At 32.4% G+C, this 11,615-nt stretch overlaps 2 long non-coding RNA genes and 1 pseudogene across 2 annotated transcripts; all 3 read left to right on the top strand.

The window, feature by feature from the left end:
* Nucleotides 1-576: 576 nt before the first annotated feature.
* LOC146925523 (photosystem I chlorophyll a/b-binding protein 3-1, chloroplastic pseudogene) lies at nucleotides 577-1,133 on the top strand (annotated as a pseudogene).
* A 664-nt stretch (nucleotides 1,134-1,797) lies between these two features.
* LOC146925522 (uncharacterized) lies at nucleotides 1,798-2,904 on the top strand. Its single transcript, XR_015010553.1, has 2 exons — nucleotides 1,798-2,152; nucleotides 2,367-2,904. It is a non-coding gene; the product is annotated as an uncharacterized LOC146925522 (long non-coding RNA).
* Nucleotides 2,905-6,447: 3,543 nt separating this feature from the next.
* Nucleotides 6,448-8,164, top strand: LOC146925521 (uncharacterized). The gene is made up of 2 exons (XR_015010549.1): nucleotides 6,448-6,660; nucleotides 7,761-8,164. It is a non-coding gene; the product is annotated as an uncharacterized LOC146925521 (long non-coding RNA).
* The last annotated feature ends 3,451 nt before the right edge of the window (nucleotides 8,165-11,615 follow it).

The following is an 11,615-nucleotide window of genomic DNA, read 5'->3' as shown; positions in this document are numbered from 1 at the left end:
TATAGAATGAATGTGGGAATGAGGAAATAGGTTGATAGAAAAGATTTAGTGTAAAATGTTAGCAAAACATGTCAGCCGACTTACCTCTTATTTTTCATATAAGCAATATTTCACATTCCTCTCCTCTCATAATGTGACTTTAAACTTATAGTTTTTTATTTAATGTCAAATAAGATATGACTAAGTACCCTAAACACAACATTACACCATGTAGATATGCAACTTTGTTTGATAACACTATTGTTTTTGAGTACCATTTTTTTTTTTATATTACTTGTGTGGTAACTTTGAAAGGATTGGGGCATATAGTTGTGAATTTGAGTAAAATGTTGTAAGGTCGATGTTTTGGGAGTCAAAGACCATAGAGGGCTTTTGAGAAATCTTTTTGGTTAAGCACTTATTACAATTTTTTGTTTATGATTATGCTTAATCTAATTTTATAATTGTATCTGAAATTATTAAACCATTTACTTTAATAAATTAATCTACAAAACCTATCAAAATAATCTAAAGACAGCTTAATTGTGGACATTTAAGAACCTAGAGTGCGTCTAAGTAAACAGTTTATTTGGCATCATGATCACTTGCAGCCTTGCAGGTGACTTTGGATTTGACCCTGTAGGACTTTCAGATTCCCGAAGGAACCGGTGGATTCATTGAGCCAAGATGGTTAGCATACGATGAGATAATCAATGGCCGCTTCGCAATGTTGGGAGCAGCCGGAGCTATAGCATCAGAAATTCTCGGAAAAGCCGGATTAATTCCCGCGGAAACAAAGGAACATACAACTTATTCTAGGCAGACAACTACATGCTCTTTGTGATGGAAATAGCATTCATGGGATTCGCAGAAAAAAGAAGATTTAGAGATGGGTACAATCCAGGATCCATGGGAAAACAGTTTTTTTAGAACTTGTGAAAGGTCTTGGATGTTCTAGTGAACCAACATACCCTGTTGGACCTATATTTAACCCTCTTGGTTTTGGTAAAGATGAAAAATCATTGAAGGATTTAAAGCTGAAGGAAGTTAAGAATGGAAGATTAGCCATGTTAGCAATATTGGGTTACTATGTTCAAACTCTTGTTACAGGAGTTGGACCATACCCACACCTCTTAGAACTAGAAATAATCTGAATCTTTGTGTGTTAACTTCTTTGTTTTAGGTTACACTTGCATCTTTAAACGTTTTTTTAGTCTTCTGCCTTCAAAATTGCAACAAGCCTAGAATATTGTGCAATTTAATCTACTTTTAATGTAGTGAAAATTAATACTTCAAAAAACAAAGTGTAGTGAAAATTAAAATGAATTCTTAAAAAATATTTAGTGTATAGTTTGATTGGAAAATGAATCATATTTGTGAGTATGCAACTCAACATTTATCAATGCTTTCGAAATCAATAAATAAAACTTGTAATTTGGTTATCTGCTACCTTTTTTTTTCGAGGTAAAGGTAATAGATCATCAAATGCAACCTTTATATAGTAAACCTCCATCGATCCACATGAATTTAGCTATAAAACTCCATTTTACATAGCATGTCTTTTATTTGAATTAGAAAAATTAATGCAAGTCATGGTGTGTTTTTTTATGAGCAATGCTATTTAGAGCAAATTACAGTATCGCGAGCGTTTCACGAAATAGTCCCACCAATCAAAGCATAGTTTTGCATAAAACACCTTGAACAGTAGTGGAAAGTTCCTGTTGTTTTTCTTTTCACACAATACACTGCAGTTTGTAACCACAATAATAATGACACAGAAGAAAAATGAAAGAAGAAAAGAAGCAACAAAAACTGCCTTACACATCATTTGGTATGGTTTCGTGGCAAAATAATTCGCTTGATATAGCATTTTCCTTATTTTATATCTATCTATAATCTTACATGTGTTTTCCTATTTACTAGCTGGTCAACGGGTTGTTTTCCACTAAAATAGAGGCTCTAAATCATTCTCTCTGCTTAATGAAGAGACACCTCAGGATCATGAATTGTTTTTTGGCTAATTATAGTCCACTTTATTCTCTTCAACACACGTTTCAATTGATCAAATCTTTTACCTTATCTGAATCAAAAGCTGCTTATTTAATTCATTCTGTGGTGTCGTTGCTTGCTTTTTAAAGGCTTGTACTGTTTTGTGGTCTTAGGCTTGTTGAAGGTATGTTTGTTTGGATTTTGCTTTGCAAATTTTTCCCTTTTGGATTTTCGATATGTTAACTGCTTGCTTCTTTGGTGTTGTAACCTTTTATTTTTTATTGACAATTTCAGTAACATATTATAAACATATTTAATATGCCCTTTATAATTATATCTTCATTTTGTGTTTTTCGATTAATGTATTTGGGTCTAATTTTACTACTAATTGATTTCAGGTAGTGACGATCTATCCATATGGGTCTGCTGTGGACATTAATGCTTTCTTTTTTTGCCATTAAGACAGTTTTGGATTTTTATCCAATGGTTTATGAAGTCTCTCCTGAAACTGGAAGGAAACTTGATGGTATTAGTCTTATTTTCTTCTTTCTGTTTTATGTTTGTGCTTTAATAGAGACTTTCGGTCCACGACAACGCGTCCCTCAACCCGTCCCTTCAGAAATTAAGGAAAAAAAGATGGATTTGGATCCTCAACAGCTGGAGGAATCGCTGCGTCAGCCTCTTCTACCAAATTCTAAGCCTTTGGATTAATCAACCGGTAGCTGCATATAAGATACAAATAATAATAATAAAGTAATTGTAAATCATCCTATTTTTTACTGTGCTTTATGTTGAGATTACCTTCTCTTTTCCGGTGTGTAATAATAATTTTTAAAATTTATTCAAGGACAACTTGTCCCGTGGCGTGTATTGTGACATCAACTCATATAATTGATGCAATGTGATAATTGATGAGGGTTCAATATCATTGTATAATTGAAACAGTATAATTGTCTAAGTAGTAGGAATGTTGTTGTAATGATGTTTTTTTTTTTTTTATATATATCAATTACAAGTATATTTTTTTTTTTTTTTTTTGAAAGACAAGTATATTTTTTATTGAAGAAATTATTTCTGAGGTTTTATTAATGACAACTTGTCTCATACATGATAGTTTCATAAAATCAATTTCAACTTTATCTATTCCTGGTAGTTATTTCTGAACTCACTATTAATAGAAACCATATGAAATTGGTATCCAAATCAAAAGAATTGAGTCAAGATTTTGAAAGTCCAACAACAACTCAACTCTGGGTTACAATGCGAAACTTATAACGCAAATACCACATGTATACCCACACGAAATTCTACCCAAATTTCATAAAGTTCAAGTACAATCACTTTTAACAATAATAATCCATTTTGATTAGCAACTCACCTTACTTACATCAACAATGATCATTAACAACAATTTCTCATTTAGAGCATAAAACTATATTTAACATTATCTAATTTATCTCATTTCATGAACCAAGCTACTCTAACATGAGAGTTATCATAAAAATTCTAACTTTCTTGCAGAATTCACATACCCATTATACCTAATCAAGAATTCGGCCCATAACAATTCAAAACAGCACCTCTGAATACCAAGTTTCTACATGCAACAGCTCAAATTCACAACAATGTTAAAACGGAATTATGGAAGAGATGAGCGGAAGTTTTCTTACCTGACCTTTGTTCCTTTCTAACCCAATCAAAGAAACTTGTAGAATCCATCACATGCAAAATTGATTATAAGAAGAAATGGCCGAAAATTGGAGAAGAGGGAAGAGGAAGGTAAATTTTTTGTATTGGATAGCTTGAATGAACATGATAAGATTTGTGGCATCTACGGTGCAAGCAAAAATAATGGGTTCCTTAGAACTCAGACGAGAGAGAGAATTAGGAAAAGAGAAACATTATTTCTTTGTTGAGTTCTTTTATTTATTTGACTCATGCTTGATAAGTAATTGACTAAAATGCACCTAATTCAATTGTTCTTAATGTTTTTATATACTTATAATATATAACATGAATTCGTGAGAATGAATGATTACTGACCCTAACTTTTAACTTAAACCTAATTGATTTGTTCAAATAAACAAGGTTAGTCTAGGAATGGATAATCGTTTTTATTTATGATATTATGTTAACACTCTTACATCTTTCAAATATTATTAGATCACCTAAGAAATTAGAGACTATAATCTGAGAAGAGGGTCCTAAGTCAAGGGATTGATTATGACTATTTTAGTTAACCATTGTGAAACTAGAGAAATATTTACAGGAAATAGGTGCAATATACCAAACCGAATAAGTCAGAGGATTTGAATGACCTAGTCTTATCTCTCCTTATACTTTTAAACAACTTTTATATTCAACTCATTTACTGTTTATGCAATCAAACCAACTGCCTAGGGCAACCTATAGAATTTATACATCCGAGATGATATAATATTGCTAAATTGAGATTAACGCATTCCTCGTGGATACAAACTTATATTTATTACTTCGATAGAATTAATACACTTGCTAAATATCTATCAACACGCATAGTTCTATTCATGAGGTAAAAGTCCATAAAACATAGTAAAAAGTATAGATTGATAAAAGATGATTTGAGATACAATAGAGTGGCTTATTTATAGCCCTCTATGATTCTAACTAGAAAAATGCTAGATCTCCCGAGAAATTATTTCCCAAAAGTGTTCTGAAGGATTAGTTGCCTTTTTATGCTGTTTTGTTTCTTTTTTTCACAAATATTCCCTGTTGTATTATTATTATATATTAAAAGAGGGTTCCGTGAATTGTGTGAAATTGAGATGGAACTACCCACTCCATTACTAGCTTCCTTGTATTGTGGAAAAGCATGACTTTTGATTGGTTAAACTGCTCTCGGGATAAATTCTGGAAATTAGGATTCGAGAGATACAGGAATTGGACCATACCAAAAACCTCTTGGATCATTTGGCTGACCCTGTCAACAACAACATCCTGATCAGTCAAGTTCCATTGAATAAGTGTATTACCAAAAAAACTTAACCACCTTTTCTTCAGTAACTTGTCTTAGCATCCTGTGAACTTGTTTCATGACGTGGCCGTATGAGAAATGACATGTACAAGAACTAGAAATATTCGGCATCTTTGTGTGTTTGCTTTACTTCAGGTTACACTTGCATCTTTAACCGTTTCTAATCTTTTGAGTCTTTTGTGTTCAAAATTGCAACAAGCCTAAATTATGTTGCAATTTAATCAACTTTTCAATATAGTGAAAATTAAAATGAATTCTTGACAAAAATTTAGTGTATAGTTTGATTGAAAAATGAATCATATTTGTGAGTATGCAACTCAACATTTGTCAATGCTTTTGAAATAAATAAATAAAACTAAGCATTAGGTCATCTGCTACCATTATTTTTGAGGTAAATGTAATAGACAATCAAATGCTACTTTATATATTAAACCTCTACCGAGCCACATGAATTTAACGACCTAAGTACACCCTAAAGAGGTTTTAGAGTTTAGGTCATTTGTTTCATGAGACCAAGTGATGGGGAAATTAATTTCCAATTTTGGTCTCTATTATTTATTTATTTTTTTGCTTCTTTTCCTTCATTTGTGTGGATTTCCCTAAACTACGTATCCTCTCTTATGTTGTAAGGCCAATTGGAAGTTGAATTTGGTTTATGTTAATATTCTATTTGACATAATAATCTCCCAACACAAACTCATAATATTTAAAACGTATATGACTTTGTCAAACAAAAATAATCATACTATAAACCATAATAATCGGTAGTAACAATTTTAATAAAAAAGAATAATAATAAAATTCTATAAAAGAAAACTAAAAAAACAATATTAATAACTAAAATAATAATAATAATAATAATAATAATAATAATAGTAATAATAATAATTAATAAAATATATATTTGGTCATGAAAATTGGATGTTACACCTCACTTCGTTTTTCCGCACTTTGGCAACGATAAACAGTTAAAGCTATTTCATTTCGGAAACTTCTACAATACACCTCACAAATTGAGGTGTATCGGTACTCCTGCTTAAAAAATTCATAATTTAACGATCATTTTATAAAATAAAGAGTTATTTATCAATACTTATATTTTAGAAAACATCATTTTATAAGAAAAAACATCATTTCATTGTTTATAAGAATCATATTAAATTTTTAACATTTTCTCATGAAAAATAATCAATATTCTTTGTTATGAGTAATAAAAATTCAAAAAAAGTAAATTTTATTTCGTCGACGTTTTTTGGTAAATAAGATTTAATAATTATAATTGTCAATGATAGAAAAACAATTATTTTTCTTCAAAAAACAACTTATTTAATAATTAATTTAACAATTTGGTGTATCGATACACTCAAATTTTTGAGTGTACCATAGAATTTGTCATTTCATGAACGTCGAACGAATGGTTCTTGTTAACCGGTCAACAAGTTGATTTCATTTCCATTAAAATAGGACACATATAGCATTGTTGCCGCACTTTATTCTCCTCCACTCTCCCAAATCCTTTACCTATTCTCTTAATTAAAAACTGCATATTCATTCTTATATTTCTTTAACTCATGTGGTAACTCATCTTCCTTACATTAGCATCTTAATAAATTGTTACAGAAAATCGATTGTGTGTTGATTGGTTGCTGCATTGCTTTGAGGTATTAAGCTTGTTCAAGGTATGTGTGTTTGGATATTCATGCTATAGTGCAGATTTTTTTCACTCATACTGTGCTCTTTTTTTCCCGCTCTATGTGATATTATACAACTCTTTCTTATATCTCGTCTCTAGTAATGGTTTATTTTGAAATTGTTAATATAGTCATTATCTGGAAAGAACAGCCGAGAACAACATGTAATCATGACTGCAAGAACTAGCAGAGACACAAACAGCCCAAGGAACCAAACAACAAAAGGGCACCAAAAAAGCACATCTAACACCTGTACAGAAATCACCCAGCTGCCCCCTCTCCATAGCCCTTAAGGATGCAAAAAAACAAACAAGCTATTACCGGCTAAAGCAATCGCCGGATCCCAACATCACTCATAAAAGAGACAAGGTGACCATTTCAATCTACACAAACTCTACTTCCATGACATAACCTTGATATCCTCAAAAATCTCATCGATGGTCACAATTCTATTGTAGAAAACCCTATCATTTCTCACCTTCCAAAGCACCCAAATCATTGTGTGCCAAATAAGAAGAAACCCCTTTCGATATTTCCTATTTTTTTTCTTCTTCAACGATACACAACGAGTGGATATAAATATTTTGTGGCATCATGAAATTAACTCAAAGCTATCAGAACACTTTTAACCAAATATTATGGGCAACATCGCAACGCAGAAAATATGATTTGAGGATTCCTCGAAGCAGTCACAAAGAACACAAATTTTAGAGCTTCGGGGATCAATAATCTTTTGCCTAGCTAAATTTATCCTGGAAGGAATACGGTTGGGAAAGCTTTCAAAGAGAGAGCTATAAATTTTTGTCCAATATTGTATGTGGGCTTATTAGTCCTCTTCATGTAAAAGAAATATTAAAGTAACATTATTTAATCAGTAAGTACCGTATTGTTTTTATGTCATATAGTCAGCCGAGCCATGTTAATGGCTCTATATTGATTTAATATAGTTTTGTTAATCGCTCTCAGCATGTGTATTAATGATGGTTGTTCGTCCACCATCGCACCAGAATGGTTTGATATCGCTTTAACTGTTTTTATTTGATCTTCAGTGTAAATATCATATCTAATTTATTACAATGTCATTTTAGGTTCAATGGCTAGGACCAGATGGGCCGATTGGAGCATGCACATGAGCATTTTTTTTGTTCTCATGTCGTTTTTATTCTTGGTAATGGATTTTTACAACATGTATTACCCTATCGATTGCTGTCTTGCACAGAGATTGGAGAAATTGAAGCTTCTTTTACACATTATGTTCTTTGTTAGTCTCTTGGTCAACCGTTTCCTTGATAGACCCATTCCTCCACAAACTACACAAACTAAAGAGAGCAAGGAGGATTAGACTGTTTGATGACATTTATTATATTTTGTTGTTGTTAAGGTTTGATTTTAAGAATAATTTTTTAGGGAATTTTATGAATGTTTTTGTTAAGGTTTGCATTTATGTATGTTTGTAGATTCTTTGATGAAATGAGATTGAAAATCTAGCTTATTCCTTTTCCTTAATGATAATGAACTATTTATTGTATTTTAATTACACCCAAATTAATTCCTACTAGTGCATGATCTAATAATCAGTAAATTTATTTATCTTTATACCATATATGTATCTTTCTTTATCATATATGTATCTTAAAATGATAGCGAGGGAAAATTCATGATGTTTTTATCGCGATAAATTGTATTGCTGTATATAAATAAAATTAGAACTTAGAACAACAATTTCAAAAATTCTTGAAGCTATTTTTCTTGAGAAGTAGCATTTTCCAATAATTAATTGATATCTTGCCTGCAACTATAACCGAGTCCTGTCAAAAAAACCATATAACTAATGTTTTAAGAAATAAATAAAGTAAAGATAAACTTTTTTAACGAAAAAAGTTATTTTTTTTTAGGGAATAACGAAAAAAGTTATTGACTTTCTTTTTTTGATTTTTGACAAAAAAGAAAGACATTGGTTAATATAAAAAAACAATAAGGAAAGACATAGCTAATGGAAAGTTTTTTTTTTTAAGAATAAAAAATGGAATATATTAACAACGGCGGTGAATCCTATTTAGCACAAGGTGTACTAAAAAGGCCACCTCAAGATACAATCAGTCAGAGTTGAATTTACAAAAAACAAAGGTCAGTCGATACCCAAACAAAGTAGAGAGTCTGCCACCATCTCTGAGAGCCAAAAACACAAGTGACATTGTTAGCTTTCAACCACCAAAATGAATTATGGACGTTTGGATGTTATTGAAGAGCCTGTTATTGCGTTCATTTCAAACAATCCAAACTCACAGAAGCCAAAGAAGCTGCATAAAAGAACGACAAGTCTTCGAATGACCTAAGGAGTGAGTAAACTGAATAAAATGATCACGAAGATTATAAGGATCAACTCCTGAAATGTCAATTCAAGTCCTGATATGCTGCCATAAAGAACCAAAGATGTCGCAATGTAGAAACAGATGAGGTGCGGATTCGTCAAACCCACACTAGCTAATGGAAAGTTAATATTAATTAAACTCGCAATAGAACTAAATTGGGTAAATTACACCAAGGATCCTTTAAGTTTGGGGTTTGTAACAAATTGGTCCTTTAAGTTACTTTCTTCTCACATAAGTCCTTTAAGTTTGTGGTTTGTAACATATTGGTCCTTTAAGTTATTTTGGTCACACATAGGTTCTTTAAGTTTGTAAACGTTTTCGATTTAGTCCTTATGTTAACCAAACATATGATGTGGCAGAAGGACTAAATCAAAAACGTTTACAAACTTAAAGGACTTATGTGTGACCAAAATAACTTAAAAGACCAATCTGTTACAAACCTCAAACTTAAAGGACTTATGTGTAACCAAAATAACTTAAAGGATCAATTTGTTACAAACCTCAAACTTAAATGACCCCGGTGTTAGCCAACTAAATTTTGATTGATTGAGATGTATAGTCAACAATTTCCTTCAACATTTTCTTCTAAATGAAATAAAAACTAAGAAACCAAAGCTAGGGGATTGAGATTGGTTTGTGTTGTTCAAAACTTATGTTTTGTTGAATTAAATTTGTTCTAATTAGAAAACTATTTTCAACAAACAACTTTTCTTTTTCTTTGTAATTCCCTCAAAAAAAAACTTTTCTTTGTAATTCGATACAATTATTTTTGAATAACCGGCACAACACTTATCATTATGTGAGTGGATACATAATTCCTCTCTTTATCATCGAATCAAATAGACCACACTTAATTTAGATCATTTTTAAATTTGGAAAAATTCTAAATCATGTTGAAAATAGATATTTATTGAAGAAATTGTAAATAATGGTTTGAAAATATAAAGTGAGCTGCGCTGGCATTATACTTCAATAACTTATCATCTAATGGTTCCTCGTGATCGATTGTGTACTCTCTTGGATTCAAATATAACTCCACTTATCCAGAAGCTTCGGGGCAAGCCATTAATCTCCAGAAGTCAGAATTATTTTGTAGTCGCAATACTTCAGATGATTTAAAGAATCTCATTGCTACTACTCTCCGTGTTCGTCAATTGTTGGGTACAGGTAAATATCTTGGACTACCATCTATGATTGGCCGCAGCAAGCATGCAACTTTTAAGTTTATTAAGGATCGTATCTGGAATAAAATAAACTCCTGGAGTGGTAGATGTCTCTCGCAGGCTGGTAGGGAGGTTCTCATTAAGTCTGTTTTGCAATCTATTCCTTCCTATGTGATGAGTATTTTCCTTCTTCCGGGAACTCTAATAAATGAGATAGAAAAAATGTTAAATTCCTTCTGGTGGGGTCATAATTCAGCAAACTCTCGAGGATTGCACTGGTTATCTTGGGAGCGTCTTTAGTTCCAAAGGTGTTTGGAGGTATGGGAGTTAAGGGCCTTAAGGCATTTAATATGGCTATGGTTGGTAAGCAGGCTTGGAAGTTGGTTTCTTCTCCAGAGTCTCTAATCACTCGTTTACTCAAAGCTAAATATTTTCCTCGAAGTGATTATTTTGGAGCTAGTATAGGCCATAATCCTAGTTATGTTTGGCGTAGTATTTGGAGTGCTAAAGATGTGATTCGGCGTGGTTTTCAGTGGAGTATAGGTACAGGCGAACGCATACCAGTTTGGGATCACCCTTGGATCAGTAATGCTGCACGAATTTTACCATCAACTCATCATCACTTGGAGTGGCCATCTATCACAGTTTCTAACTTGTTGATTTCATCCCAGAAACAGTGGAATATGGAGCTAATTAATACTTTTTTTGACAATGTTACTGCTAGAAATATTTTTAACACTCCGTTGCTTCCTTCGGTAACTCATGATGTGCCTGTTTGGAAGTTCGAGAGGGATGGTAGTTATTCAGTTAAAAGTGCTTATAAGGATATTCTAAATCATGATGTTGCAGTTGTTCAACACCGTGTGCCGGGTAACTGGAATTGCATCTGGAGTTTAAAATTACCCCCGAAAGTTAAGAATTTCCTTTGGCGAGCTTGCCGTAATTGCTTGCCCACGAGAATCCGTTTGCAATCTAAAGGAGTTCAGTGTACTGATAGGTGTGCAGTGTGTGATGATTTTGGCGAGGATATTACTCATTTGTTCTTTATGTGTAGTAAGAGCATGCTTTGCTGGCAACGTATTGGCTTATGGAGCCCTTTGATGGCTGTTTTTGATATTAGTGTCAGTTTTCCAACCAATGTGTTTGCTATCCTACAACACCTGGATCAGCAGCAAAAGCAAATTTTCAGTGTGACCCTATGGAGTATTTGGAAGCATCGAAACAATAACGTATGGAACAACATTACTGAAACAGCTGAAGCTATTTGTGCTCGTGCAAGTTATCTTCTTACTAGTTGGAGGAATGCTCAGAATATTCGACATCCTACTCCTCAGAATCCTGATACCCCGAATGATTTGAAGTGGATCAAACCAAGTCCCGGCAGGTTTACTTGTAATGTTGATGCATC

The sequence above is a fragment of the Medicago sativa genome, chromosome 5 (assembly GCF_051527215.1).
Source record: "Medicago sativa cultivar Bolivia chromosome 5, Bolivia_mono, whole genome shotgun sequence".
NCBI classification, from domain to species: Eukaryota; Viridiplantae; Streptophyta; class Magnoliopsida; order Fabales; family Fabaceae; genus Medicago; species Medicago sativa.
This window is presented reverse-complemented; position numbering and strand designations above follow the sequence as displayed.